This window comes from Chrysemys picta, chromosome 10 (assembly GCF_011386835.1).
Source record: "Chrysemys picta bellii isolate R12L10 chromosome 10, ASM1138683v2, whole genome shotgun sequence".
NCBI lineage: Eukaryota > Metazoa > Chordata > Testudines > Emydidae > Chrysemys > Chrysemys picta.
Window position 1 is genome coordinate 45,444,872 of NC_088800.1, and position 15,172 is coordinate 45,460,043.

The following is a 15,172-nucleotide window of genomic DNA, read 5'->3' on the forward strand; positions in this document are numbered from 1 at the left end:
TTGTTATAATTGAGAACAACAAAATGAGCCATTGTGAATATGTTCTCAACACCCTCCACCCCTAAATAATTCCATCCCAGGTTGCAATGGGGATATTATCAGGAAGGGGCACTGAAGTCCTGTTACACCTTCATTTTATTGACAGAGAGATCTGGATGGCCCTTTCTGAATAAGGATTATTTACTGTGTGGAAGAAATAGCTCAAAAAAGCATTAGCACGTATTTTAGAAAGAATAACTGTATAAAACAATCCTGTAAGCTTCCCAGTACTCAGTCTGATAGTACTTTTGTTCCAAAAAAATGATGATATTCTGATCTCAAGGTGCTGGGAATGCTGCGTAGAATGCTCACTGATAGAAGCTGAGGTTCAGTGGGCCTGGTCAAGCAGACTCTCATTTTGGATGCTTCCTACTGCTTTTTGTCTTTCAGTGTGTAGACTGTACACCAGCTGCCAGACATCCCATTAGGGAAAAAATATCAAGTTTCAAATAAGGGTTAGTTTGTGGGTGCCTGGTTGGTTACCTTTGGTATCTGTGTATATTCCTGACTACCAGGTTCTGATGATTGAGGGAAGTGCACTAACTGTAGCACCATGCAATGGGGCCATGCTATTTTCCCCATTGCTCCAGAATATTGTAAAAACAGTTCTTTTATCAAACAATACTTGCAGTTTCAAACAATGTCTCTGAGAGCAGAGGAAACTTTGCCACCAGTTTTACTGGTCTTCAGTCTTCGGAGAATTACTGAGATCTTGGCTCAGGTCATAGGTAAATATAAGTTTGGTCTTATGCTGGTTTCCACAAACATTTGTCTTTATCACAAAACCACTATATGCCGTTGTCAGGCACAAGTCAGCACAATATGCATTTTTCTTTGAGTAGCGTCCCTATGCGTTCTCCACTTCAGGTCCTCATGCGCCTTTGATCGGAGATTTTCAGTGGTAGTGACCATTTGGTCCGCACACATGCTCCAGACATTCTCATGCCCTGTACAGAGGATATATAGAGCTGCATGGGCTAACCACCATATCAACTGCTCTTCACCCTGAGACAGAGCATCTTGCATGTCCACTTTAGCACAGCCTGTAGTTTAGCCCTTTTAGTTTAGTTTGTATGATAGTTCAGTTTAGTTTAGTAGTTTATCTAGTTTGCTTGTTTTGAATTCTGTTTTTATTGGAGGATTTTTCTATTAAACCCCACCCACCACCACCGCCTTTGTTGCTGAGGGGCTATCTTTAGGGGGGGTCATTGTTGCTAGGGTATGCCAGGATCTCCAGGCTTCAAGCACCACCTTTCCTGCCAGGAATCCATCCCAGTTAGTGATGACTATTCTTGATACCTCCACTGTTTGGGAGACTCCCACATACTAGCCAAGATCTGCACGTCTTTTAAAAGCAGATTTAGGAAAAAGAGGCAAATTCAGTTCAGGTTGCTCATGACAGAGTAAGCCCTGAGACCTGCCTCTGATCCAGGCTTTAAGAATCCCTCTGTACACCTGCCTTCAAGCACATTTAGTGCCCTGTCAACATCCATATCCCAATCACCAAGAGCATCATGAGATAAGACCATGGAGGGTACTGATAAGACTCCAAGGAAGAGGAGCTCTAGATCTCCCACTTGAAAGCCATCTTCAGAGAAACCTTGGTCATCTCATGGAGTGACCATTTTGCAGACCTCAGGTTCCAAAGCAAGTACCATTGAGGCTCCAAGCTATTCTGGTACTGGGGGGTTCATTGAAGACTTTCAACTTCTCCAAGGGCCACAACTTCCCTAGGCAATTTATTCCGATACTTAAACACTCTGACAGTCAGGAAGTTTTTCCTAATGTCCAACCTAAACAGCCCTTGCTGCAATTTAAGCCCTTTGCTTCTTGTCCTATCCTCAGAGGTTAAGAAGAACTTTTCTCCCTCCTCCTTGTAACAACCTTTTATGTACTTGAAAGCTGTTATCATGTCCTCTCTGTCTTCTCTTTTCTCCAGACTAAACAAACCTAATTTTTTCAATCTTCCCTCATAGGTCATGTTTTCTAGACCTTTAATCATTTTTGTTGCTCTTCTCTGGACTTTCTCCAATTTGTCTACATCTTTCCTGAAATGTGGCGCCCAGAACTGGACACAATACTCCAGTTGAGGCCTAATCAGCACAGAGTAGAGCAGAAGAATTACTTCTTCTGTCTTGATTACAATATTCCGGCTCATACATCCCAGAATGGTGTTTGCTTTTTTTGTAACAGCGTTACACTGTTGACTCATATTTCGCTTGTGATCCACTATGACCCCGATATCCCTTTCTGCAGTACTCCTTCCTAGGCAGTCATTTTCCATTTTGTATGTGTGCAACTGATTGTTCCTTCCTAAATGGATTACTTTGCATTTGTCGTTATTGAATTTCATCCTGTTTTCTTCAGACCATTTCTCCAGTTTGTCCAGATCATTTTGAATTTTAATCCTATCTTCCAAAGCACTTGCAACCCCTCCCAGCTTGGTATCGTCCGCAAACTTTATAAGTGTACTCTCTGTTCCATTATCTAAATCATTGATGAAGATATTGAACAGAACCAGACCCAGAACCAATCCCTGCAGGACCCACTCGTTATGCTCTTCCAGCATGACTGTGAACCACTGATAACTATTCTTTGGAAATGATTTTCCAACCAGTTATGCACCCACCTTATAGTAACTCCATCTAGGTTGTATTTCCCTAGTTTGTTTATGAGAAAGTCATGCGAGACAGCATCAAAAGCCTTACTAAAGTCAAGATATACCACATCTACCGCTTCCTCCCTATCTACAAGGCTTGTTACCCTGTCAAAGAAAGCTATCAGGTTGGTTTGACACGATTTGTTCTTGACAAATCCATGCTGATTGTTATTTATCACCTTTTTATCTTCTAGGTGTTTGCAAATTGATTGCTTAATTTGTTGCTTCATTAGCTTTCCGGGTACAGAAGTTAAGCTGACTGGTCTGTAATTCCCCAGGTTGTCCTTATTTCCTTTTTTATAGATGGGCACTATATTTGCCCTTTTCCAGTCTTCTGGAATGTCTCCCGTCTTCCATGACTTTTCAAAGATAATTGCTAATGGTTCAGATATCTCCTCAGTCAGGTTCTTGAGTATTCTAGGATGCATTTCATCAGGCCCTGGTGATTGGAAGACATCTAACTTGTCTAAGTAATTTTTGACTTATTCTTTCCCTATTTTAGACTTTGATCCTATCTTATTTTCTCTGGCATTCACTATGTTAGATGTCCAATTGCCACCAACCTTATTAGTGAAAACTGAAACAAAGAAGTCATTAAGCACCTATGCCATTTCCACATTTTCTGTTATTGTCTTTCCCCCCTCATTGAGTAACGGGCCAACTCTGTCCTTCATCTTCCTCTTGCTTCTAATGTATTTGTAGAATGTTTTCTTGTTTCCTTTTATGTCCCTAGCTAGTTTGATCTCATTTTGTGCCTTGGCTTTTCTACTTTTGTCCCTACATACTTGTGTTATTTGTTTATATTCATCCTTTGAAGAATATTGGCAGCATGTGACCTCCAGAAGAAGAAAGAGGAGAACCTATGTACCCCCAATGCAGATAGAGGTGCAAAACCATTTTCAGGCTCTCTGCACAGAAGGAGAAGGGATGGGATCAGAAGGAGACCCTATTGGTCAGAAGGCATGGGATGCATTGTCCTAGGGATAGGGGTTCCAGGACCACCACTCCCAAAAGGAGGAGACGGGTGGTGGTGGCCAGGACGGGTGGGGGAAGGAGTCATCCATCTGCTGACCAGACCCGGAGACTCAAGAAATGTGCTGCTTGCCTGGAGCTAGAATCCAGGATATGACGGAGTGTCTGCCAAGACTGATCAAGACCTCGGACTATCCCTTCCTACTTCTCCACATGGGCACCAATGGTACTACCGAGAATGACCTTGAGCAGATCACTGCAGACTACGTGGCTCTGGGAAGAAGGATAAAGGCATTTGAGGCGCAATTCATGTTTTCATCCATCCTTCCTGTTGAAGGAAAAGGCCCAGGTAGGGACCATTGAATTGTGGAGTTGAATGCGTGCTTACGCAGGTGGTGTTGGAGAGAGGGCTTTGGATTCTCCGACCATGGGATGTTATTCCAGGAAGAAGGATTGCTAGGAAGAGATGGGATCCACCTAACAAAGAGAGGGAAGAGCATCTTCGCAGGCAGGCTTGCTAACCTAGTGAGGAAGACTTTAAACTAGGTTCGCTAGGGAATGGTGACCTAAGCCCAGAGGTAAGTGGGGAAGTGGGATACCGGGAGGAAACACAAGGAGGAGGGTACAAGACTGGAAGCTGCCTGATTCGTACTGAGAAAGTAGGGTAATCGGCTAGTTATCTTAGGTGCCTGTACATGAACGCAAGAAGCCTGGCAAACAAGCAGGAAGAATTGAAAGTCCTGGCACAATCAAGGAACTATGATGTGATTGGAATAATAGAAACTTGGTGGGGCAGTTCACATGACTGGAGCACTGTCATGGATGGGTATAAACTGTTCAGGAAGGACAGGTACGGGAGGAGATGTGGAGGAGTTGCATTGTATGTAAGAAAGCAGTATGATTGCTCAGAGCTCCAGCATGAAACTGGAGAAAAGCCTGATGAGAGTCTTTGGGTTAAGTTTAGAGGCGAGAGCAACAAGGGTGATGTCGTGGTGGGCGTGTGCTATAGACCACCAGATCAGAAGGATGAGATAGATGAGGCTTTCTTCGAACAACTAAGTGAAGTTTCCAGATCACAGGCTCTGGTTCTAATGGGCGACCCTGACATCTGCTGGGAGAGCAATACAGCAATGCACAGACAATCCAGGACATTTTTGGAGAGTGTTGGGGCAACTTCCTGGTACAAGTGCTGGAGGAACCAACTAGGGGCTGTGCTCCTCTTGACCTGCTGCTCACAAACAGGGAAGAATTGGTAGGGAAGTAGAAGTGGATGGCAAACTAGGCAGCAGTGACCATGAGATGGTTGAGTTCAGGATCCTGACAAAAGGAAGAAAGGAGAGTAGCAAAATCCAGACCCTGGACTTCAGAAAAGCAGACTTAGACTCCCTTACGGAACTCATGGGCAGGATCCCCTGGGAGGCTAATATGAGGGGGAAAGGAATCCACAAGAGCTGGCTGTATTTTAAAGAAGCCTTATTGAGGGCACAGGAATAAACCATCCTGATGTGCAAAAAGAAAAGCAAATATGGCAGGCGAACAGCTTGGCTTAACAGTGAAATCTTTGGTGAGCTTAAACTCAAAAAGGAAGCTTACAAGAAGTGGAAATTTGGACAGATGACTAGGGAGGAGTATAAAAATATTGCTCAGGCATGCAGGAGTGAAATCAGGAAGGACAAATCATACTTGGAGTTGCAGCTAGCAAGGGATGTTAAGAGTAACAAGAAGGGTTTCTTGGGGTATGTTAGCAACAAGAAGAATGTCAGGGAAAGTGTGGGACCCTTAATGAATGGGGGAGGCAACATAGTGAGAGATGATGTGGAAAAAACTGAAGTACTCAATTCTTTTTTTGCCTTGGTTTTCACAGACAAGGTCAGCTCCCAAACTGCTGCACTGGGCAACACAATATGGGGAGGGCGTGAGTGCTCAGTGGTGAAAGAACAGGTTAAGAACTTAGAAAAGCTGGACATTCACAAGTCCATGGGTCCACATCTAATGCATCCAAGGGTGCTGAGGGAGTTGGCTGATGTGATTGCAGAGCCATTGGCCATTATCTCTGAAAATTCGTGGCGATCGGGGGAGGTCTCAGACGATTGGAAAAAGGCAAATATAGTGCCCATATTTTAAAAAGGGAAGAAAGAGAACCCAGGGAACTACAGACCGGTCAGCCTCACCTCAGTCCCCGGCAAAATCATGGAGCAGGTCCTCAAGGAATCCATTTTGAAGCACTTGGAGGAGAGGAAGGTGATCAGGAACAGTCAACATGGATTCACCAAGGACAAGTCATGCCTGACCAACCTGATTGCCTTCTATGATGAGATAACTGGCTCTGTGGATATGGGAAAAGTGGTGGACATGATATATCTTGACTTTAGCAAAGCTTTTGATATGGTCTCCCATAGTATTCTTGCCAGCAAGTTAAAGAAGTATGGATTGGATTATAAGATGGATAGAAATCTGGCTAGATCATCAGGCTCAACAGGTAGTGATCAACAGCTTGATGTCTAGTTGGCAGCCAGTATCAAGCAGAGTGCCCCAGGTGTCGGTCTTGGGGCCAGTTTTGTTCAACATCTTTATTAATAATCTGGATGATGGGATGAATTGCATCCTCAGCAAGTTTGAAGATGACACTAAGCTGGGGGGAGATGTAGACACACTGGAGGGTAGGGATAGGGTCCAGAGTGACCTAGACAAATTGGAGGATTGGGCCAAAAGAAATCTGATGAGGTTCAGCAAGGATAAGTGTAGAGTCCTGCACTTAGGAAGGAAGAATCCCATGCACCACTACAGGCTGGGGACCGACTGGCTAGGTAGCAGTTCTGCAGAAAAGAACCTGGGGATTATAATGGATGAGAAGCTGGATATGAGTCAGCAGTGTGCCCTTGTTGCCAAGAAGGCTAATGGCATATTGGGCTGTATTAGTAGGTGCATTGCCAGCAGATCGAGGGAAGTGATTATTCCCCTCTATTCGACATTGGTGAGTTCATACCTGGAGTATTGTGTCCAGTTTTGGTCCCCCCCAGTACAGAAGGGATGTGGACAAATTGGAGAGAGTCCAGCGGAGGGCAACGAAAATGATCAGGCGGCTGGGGCACATGACTTACGAGGAGAGGCTGAGGGAACTGGGCTTATTTAGTCTGCAGAAGAGAAGGGTGAGGGGGGATTTGAAAGCAGCCTTTAACTACCTGAAATGGGGGTTTCAAAGAGGATGGAGCTCGGCTGTTCTCAGTGGTTGCAGATGACAGAACAAGAAACAATGGTCTCAAGCTGGAGTGGGGGAGGTCTAGGTTGGATATTAGGAAACAGTATTTCACTAGAAGGGTGGTGAAGCATTGGAATGGGTTTCCTAGGGAGGTGGTGGAATTTCCATCCTTAGAGGTTTTTAAGGCCCAGCTTGACAAAGCCCTGGCTGGGATGATTTAGTTGGTGTTGGTCTTGCTGTGAGCAGGGGGTTGGACTAGATGACCTCCTGAGGTCTCTTCCAACCCTAATATTCTATGATTCTTTGTAATTTGACTGAGTTTCCACTTTTCGTAGGACTCTTTTTTGAGTTTTAGATCATTGGAGATCTCCTGATTAAGCCAAGGTGGTTTCTTGCCATATTCCTATCTTTCCTCCCTCATAGTTGAGGCCAATAACCAGATGGAGAGGCAGGGTCAACCCAGAGCTACGCCCCAGAATAAAGACTTGAAAAGACTGGATCTGTTTGGGCGAAAAATGTATTCGTCTTCCAGCCTTCAGTTGAGAGTGGCCAACCACCAAGCCCTCCTTGGCTGCTATGACTACAATATGTGGCAGTCTATGTCCAAATTTGAGGTCTTGCTGCCTGAAGGGTCCTGGAAGGAATTCCGGGCGATCCTCAAAGAGGGCACGGCTGCAGCGGGAGCGGCCCTCAAAGCAGCCTCGGATGCAGCAGACTCCACGGCTCGCACCATAGCCTCATCCATCTCCATGTGAAGGGCGTCCTGGCTGCTCCTCTCAAGTCTATCAACGGAGGCTCAGCAATTGATGAAGGACCCCCCCCTTCGACGGCCAGGCCCTGTTTGCAGAGCAGACGGACAGTAAACTGCATGGCCTTAAGGACTCCCGTACTACTCTGAAAACTCTGGGGCTGTATGTTCCCGGTCCAGCCTGTAAGTGGTTCAAACCACAACAATCTCAGGGCCAAGGGAGTCAACCCCACCAGGAGACCCCCCCATAAGAAGAGTAGGGGCTACAAGCACCGCCCGAACCACCCACCTCCACCATCTGCCCAGTTGGGCTCGACCTGCAATAAGCAGGGGGGCAAGCGAGCATTTAGAGGGTGCGCTTGAGGGCGACCTACCAGACTATACCCTGGATCCATCTGTCCCGCTGTTCTCCAACCACCTTTCTTTTTTTCTCCGTGCCTGAACCACTATAACTTTAGACTGCTGGGTCCTCAATACTGTGGTGGAGGGTTATACCCTACAGTTTATTTCTACCCCCCTCTTTGACCTCCCTTCCCTGGCCCTCTTCAGGGACCCTTCTCATGAGAGTCTCCTGGTGCAGGAGGTAAAGGGGTTGCTGCAATTGGGTGCAGTGGAAGAAGTTCCTCTCAAGTTCAGGAACAAGGGGTTCTATTTCTGGTACTTCTTAATCCCAAAGGCTAAGGACGGTCTGCAGCCCATCCTGGACCTGAGGGACCTCAACAAGTATCTAAAGAAGCAAAAGTTCTGCATGGTCTCCCTGGTGTCTATCATCCCCTCCCTGGATCCGGGAGACTAGTATGCCACCCTTGACTTAGAGGACGCATAGTCCCACATAACAATCTTTCAAGGTCACAGACGCTTCCTCTGGTGTATGGTGGGCCTCCACCACTATCAGTTTGCCATCCTCCTGTTTCATAGAATCATAGATTATTAGGGTTGGACTAGATGACTTCCTGAGGTCCCTTCCAACCCCCTGCTCAAAGCAGGACCAATCCCCAAATGGCTCCCTCAAGGATTGAACTCACAACCCTGGGTTTAGCAGGCCAGTGCTCAAACCACTGAGCTGTCCCTCCCCCCAGTGATAAATGGCCCCCTCAAGGATTGAACTTGCAACCCTAGGTTTAGTAGGCCAATGCTCAAACCACTGAGCTATCCCTCCCCCCATTTGGCCTGGCGACAGCACGCAGAGTGTTTACCAAATGCATGTCGGGGTATCCTCAGGCATCAGGGTATCCAGAGCTACCAGTACCTCAACGACTAGCTAGTCAAGGGTAACTCCAGCTCTCAGGTCCAGTAGTATGTAACAGTGCTGCAAGACACATGTGTCGTTCCCTGGGCCTAGTGGTGAATGAAAAAAAGTTTACGTTAGTTCCGGTGCAGAGGATAGAGGTCATTGGAGCGGTGCTTGACTCTACCTGTGCCAGAGCGTTCCTGCCTCTAGAAAGATTCCAGATGTTGACAGATCCCATCACAGAAGTCTCCGCGTTCCCCCTGACTATGGCTAGGGTTTGCCTGTGCCTACTGAGTCACATGGCAATGTGCACATACATTGTCCGCCATGCCAAGCTCCGGATGCAACTCCTGCAGCAATGGTTGGCGATGGTCTATTCCCAGTCCAGAGATCACCTGAACAAGGTCGTTACCATTCCCCCGGCGGTACTCGCCTCACTGCGATAGTGGACCGATCAAACAACGGTCCTAGAGGGGGTTCCGTTCGACACCCCCCATCACTCCATCAAGTTGGTATCGGACACCTCGGACTTTGGTTGGGATGCACACCTCGGAGACCTCCAGACCCAGGGTATGTGGTCCCCGGAGGAGATGACGTTACATATAAACGTCAAAGAACTCGGGGCGGTCCACTTGGCATGCGGAGTCTTCCTACCTCACCTGTTGGGAAAGGTGGTGAGAGTCCTGACCGACAACATGGCCTCAATGTTCTACATCAACAGGCAAGGGGGAGCACATTTGTCGACTCTCTGCCAAGAGACACTCCATCTCTGGGACTTCTGCATCAGCCACAAAATCCATCTGGAAGCTTGTCACCTCCCTGGTGTCAAGAACACATAATGGATTGGCTCAGCAGGGACTTCTCCTCTCACCACGAATGGACACTCCACCCGGAGGTAGCCTGTATGATCTTCCAGAGGGAACTCTCAAGTAGACATGTTCACCACCAGGCTAAACAGGAAATGCCACCAGTTTTGTTCGTGGCAAGGCCTGGGCAAAGACTCCCACTCCAATGCCTTCCTCCTGTCGTGGTCAGGAAACTTGATGTACGCATTCCCTCCAATTCCTCTCATCAGCAGGTCCTAGCAAAGTTCAAAAAAGATAAGACACAGATTATCATGATCGCCCCAGCGTGGCCTCGCCAGCACTTGTTCGGCATGCTTATGAACCTCGCAGCAGCCCCTCCCTGGACCCTGCTCAACCAGCCGGACGTACTGTCACAGGACAAGGATCAACTCCTGCACCCCAACCTCATGACCCTCCTCCTCTTGGCATGGATGAGGTCCAACAGGTCCTCCTGGGAAGCAGGAAGCCCTCAACCAGACTGACTTACCTGGCCAAGTGGACAAGGTTTTCCCGCTGGGCATCCAAGTGTGGCATCTCTCCCTCGTGCTCTTCCGTACAGTCTATCTTAGACTACCTGCTTCATCTGAGGAACCAGGGCCTGGCACACTCTTCCATTAGAGTGCATCTCATGGCCATCTCTGCTTTTCATCCACCAATCCAAGGCCAGACGGTGTTTTCTTATTACATAATGGTCAGATTCTTGAGAGGCCTTGAGAGACTCGTCCCACAGGTACGTACCCCTGTCCCACAGTGGGATCTTAACTTGGTCCTCTCCAGACTCACAGGCCTGCACTTTGAACCGCTGGACTCCTGCTCCCTTTCCCACCTGTCATGGAAGGTCGCTTTCCTGGTGGTGGTGACATCGGCGAGGCAAGTCTCTGAGATTAAAGCCTTGACCTCAGAACCGCCATACACGATATTCTACAAAGACAAGGTCCAGCTGAGGCCTCACCCGGCCTTCCTGCCGAAGGTAGTGTCTACCTTCCATATGAATCAGGGCATCTTCCTCCTGGTGTTCTGTCCTAAGCTACTCAAGACCAGTGAGGAGAGGCGGCTGCATGCCCTGGACGTCCGAAGGGTGCTAGCTTTTTACCTAGAGCATACCAAGCCTTTCTGTAAATCGACTCAGCTCTTCATCGCCACAGCAGATAGGATGATTTCACAGAGGATTTCCAACTAGATCACCTCTTGCATATGGACCTGTTACGGTCTGGCAGGGGTCCCATCACCGCCGATTGTCAGAGCCCACTTGACTAGAGCTCAGGCATCCTCGGTGGCTTTCCTGGCGCACATCCCTATCCAGGAGATCTGTAGAACCGTGACGTGGTCCTGTGTCCGCACATTTGCAGCGCATCATGCCATCACTCAGCAGGCCAGAGACAACGCTGGGTTTGGCAGAGCTGTGTTGCAATCTACACGTCCGTGAACTCCTACCCGCCTCCAGGGGTACTGCTTGGGAGTCACCTAATATAGAATGGACATGAGCAAGCACTCGAAGAAGAAAAGACAGTTACCTTTTCCGTAACTGGTGTTCTTCGAGATGTGTTGCTTATCTCCATTCCATAGCTCGCCCTTCTTCCCGACTGTCGGAGTTTCTGGCAAGAAGGAGTTGAGGGTGGGGGGACCCAGCGACGCCCCTTATACCGCGCCATGTGGGCGCTACTCCAGAGGGCACCAGAGCCAGTCCCCTACAAATACTGCTAAGGGGAAAAACTTCCAGCCCCAGTGCATGTGGCCAGCACACACACCTAATATGGAATGGACATGAACAACACATCTCAAAGAACACCAGTTACGGAAAAAGTGCCTCCCAATTCTCCGGTACCTACCGCACAGGATGGACAATGATCCCCAACTCCATTACCCACCCCACCTTTGGATTATGTTGAGGGGGATTCCTCAGATTCTCAGATTTCTGTCCATGAATTTCCCATCTACCGTGGAAGGTACTACTCACCTGTCACCTACCCTTGAAGCTTTTCTCTTGGAATTTCCCTATCTCAAGCCCTGCCTCACTGGTATGAGCAGCATGGCTCCCTCCGTGGTCTTTTTGGGATCCGTGGGCTTTTTATCTCCAGCAGTTCTCAATATCTCCTAATTTCTCTCATGGAAAACATAGAGCGAGACGTGTGCCTGATCCACCACATCCTCCTTAACAGTCTGAACCTCTAAAGGAGACTTTCAAGTGCGACCTCAGGTGGAATATTTCCAGATAAGGCTGTAATGCCCACCACTGCCTTTGGTGGACGATTTCAAGCAATTTCAGGAGCTCATGAAGAGCATTGCTGACTTTCTCCATATCCCATTAGACTAGAGGATGTCCAGGAGTCACAACATAAACTTTTGGACATCCTGTATGCAACACCTTCTGGATGAGTGGCTTGACCCATGAATGAGGATTCTGCTAAAACCATCTGGCAGACTGATTATAGCACCAGTTATTTGTAAATGGGCAGACAAAAAGTATTATGTGCCAGCAAAAAAATCAGAATTTTAATTTTCCCATCCTTCACCAAAGTCTTCAGTTGTTGAGGCAGTTAACCAGCATAGTAGACACCATAAAAAGCCTACAGCTTTATGATAGGGACCAAAAGCGACTATCTCTTCAGTCACAAGGTAATCTTCAGCAACCCTGCAATTCAGGATCGCAAATTACCAAACTCTGATGTCAAAGAATCATAAAACTGTACGGTTGGAAGGGACCTCAAGAAATTATCAAGTCTGGCTGCTTGCATTGTGGTGTAGCCAAGTAAATCTAGAGCATCCCTGAAGGTATTTCTCCAACCCATTTTTAAAAACCTCCAATGACAGGGATTCCACAACCTCCTTTGGAAGCCTATTCCAGAGCGTAACTACCCTTACAGTTATAAAGCTTTTCCTAATATCTAACCTAAATTTTCCTTTCTGCAGATTAAGCCCACTGCTGCTTGTCCTACCTTCTGTGGAATGGAGAACAATTGATCACAGTCTTCTTTATAACAGCCCATAACATATTTGAAGACCGTTAACAAGTCTCCTCTCAGTCTTCATTTCTCAAGACTAAACACACCCAGATTTTTTAATCTTTCCTCATAGGTCAGGTTTTGTAAACCTTTTATCATTTTTGTTGCTCTCCTCTGGACTCTCTGTCCAAGACCACTCTTTTGATGGACTTAAACTTTTTTCAGATTCCACCAATGAATCTCTTCTTACCTTGAAGGACTTGAGGGCCTTACACACCTGCAAAGCAGAGGAAATTTAGTAGAACTCAAACCACATAGAAATCCTGACCGGTCTAGCTCTCTACCTGTCCTAGATCTACAGAACCACCTAAATCTGCGACCAAGTGTCAATTTTAAAGGTTTTGTCAATGGCCCAGAATTTTCCCCCCTTGGGAATCTTCAGCTTCATCAGCCTACCTCCCTCCCACCCTTTAGAGATTGATTGTCCTAGCTTTTGACCTGAGAAACAGATTACATCTGACAATTGGGTCATAAAGGTTGTAAAATCAGGTTACTCTATCTATTTTAAACCCCACACCCCCCAACCACCCTCCTTCTCCATCCCTTTTCAGGGACCCATCTCATGACCATTATTGGAACAGGAAGTCATCTCTGTTTTACACATAGGGCCATAGATACAGCTCTAGTCCACCACAGGGGAAGGGATTATAGTCCAAGTATTTTCTGATCCCTAAAAATAACATGGGATGGAGACCGATACCAGATTTCAGACTCCTAAACACCTTTGTGATATCACATAAATTTAGGATGGTGACTCTCACAGCTATAGTTCCATCATTAGATTCCAGGGATAAGTTTTTGGCCCTTGATCATGCATTTTTTCACATTGCATTTCACCCCCTCACAAGAGGTTTCTTTGTTTTATAGTCAACCAGGATCACTTCCAGTATTGATTGCTTCCATTCAGCCTCTGGGTGTTCTCAGAGGTTATATCAGTGGTAGCCGCTCACCTATGACAGCTAGGTGTAATCATCTTCCCTTACCTCGATGATTGGCTGCTTAAGGACTCATTGTACCACAAAGTTCTTTCTGCAGTACAGAAAACAGTGTCTCTATTCTACAGGTTAGGTCTTCAACTCAACATGGAAAAATCCATTCTGACCTCAGTATAGTAGATACATTTCATAGAGATGTCTCTGGATGCTGTAACAGCCGGGGCTTACCTACCTGTTGACAGGTTTATGACCCTAACAAACCTCATCTCCAGGTTTCAAATAAGCCCCCAGGCATCGGAAAGAAGTTGTCTTCAACTGCTATGACTTGTACTTTTGTAAAGCAATATGCCCGTGTCAAGGCTGTATCCCCACTTTGAACTTTAGGGTACAAATGTAGGGGCCTGCATGAAAACTTCTAAACTTAACTACCAGCTTAGCTCTGGTTCCGCTGCCACCATTTTCAATGGATTCCCTCCCTGGGAAGCCTTGAAAAACCTTCACCAATTCCCTGGTGAATACAGATCCAAACCCCTTGGATTTTAAAACAAGGAGAAATTAACCATTCCCCCTCCTTCCTCTCACCAACTCCTGGTGAATCAAGATCCAAACCCCTTGGATCTTAAAACAAGGAAAAATCAATCTGGTTCTTAAAAAGAAGGCTTTTAATTAAAGAAAAAGGTAAAAATCATCTCTGTAAAATCAGTATGGAAATTAACCTTACAGGGTAATCAAACTTAAAGAGCTCAGAGGACTCCCCTCTAGTCTTAGGTTCAACGTACAGCAAACAAAGATAAACACTCTAGTAAAAGGTACATTTACAAGTTGAGAAAACAAAGGAAAACTAACATGCCTTGCCTGGCTATTTACTTACAAGTTTGAAATAGGAGAGACTTGTTTAGAAAGATGTGGAGAACCTGGATTGATGTCTGGTCCCTCTCAGTCCCGAGAGCGAACACACTCCCAAAACAAAGAACACAAACAAAAACCTCCCCCCCCCCAAGATTTGAAAGTATCTTGTCCCCTTATTGGTCCTTTGGTCAGATGCCAGCCAGGTTACCTGAGCTTCTTAACCCTTTCCAGGGAAAAGGATTTTGGAGTCTCTGGCCAGGAGGGATTTTATAGTACTGTACACAGGACAGCTGTTACCCTTCCCTTTATAGTTTTGACAGCCCGGTATATAAACAATCACACCCTCATATCAACCTGTTACCTTCCAGGCATACAAAACACAATGTCTGACAATCTGAGCAGGCACTCCCTATATTCCAACGGGGGCTCAGACTCTCGAATTCTCAGACATATTCTTTTCACTTGGGGGCTTCCAGAGGTGGACTTTGCCATCACCACCAACAGGAAGTGCAAGAAATTCTGCTTCAGATATGGACTGGATCCCAATCCCTAGGAGACACCTTCCTCATTTTTTGGACGAGGGGTCTTCTTAAGGTATACTCCCCAAAACCAATGATCCTCAGTGTGTTGAACAAGATTAAACACGAAAAGTCAGAATCATTCTAGTTGTACCAACTTGGCAGAGACACATGT

The 15,172-nt window shown here is 46.5% G+C and overlaps 1 protein-coding gene across 14 annotated transcripts in view; it reads left to right on the forward strand.

Moving 5' to 3' along the window:
- NEO1 (neogenin 1) overlaps positions 1–15,172 on the forward strand; it is a 564,730-nt gene that overhangs the window by 526,682 nt on the left and 22,876 nt on the right. The window lies entirely within an intron of this gene.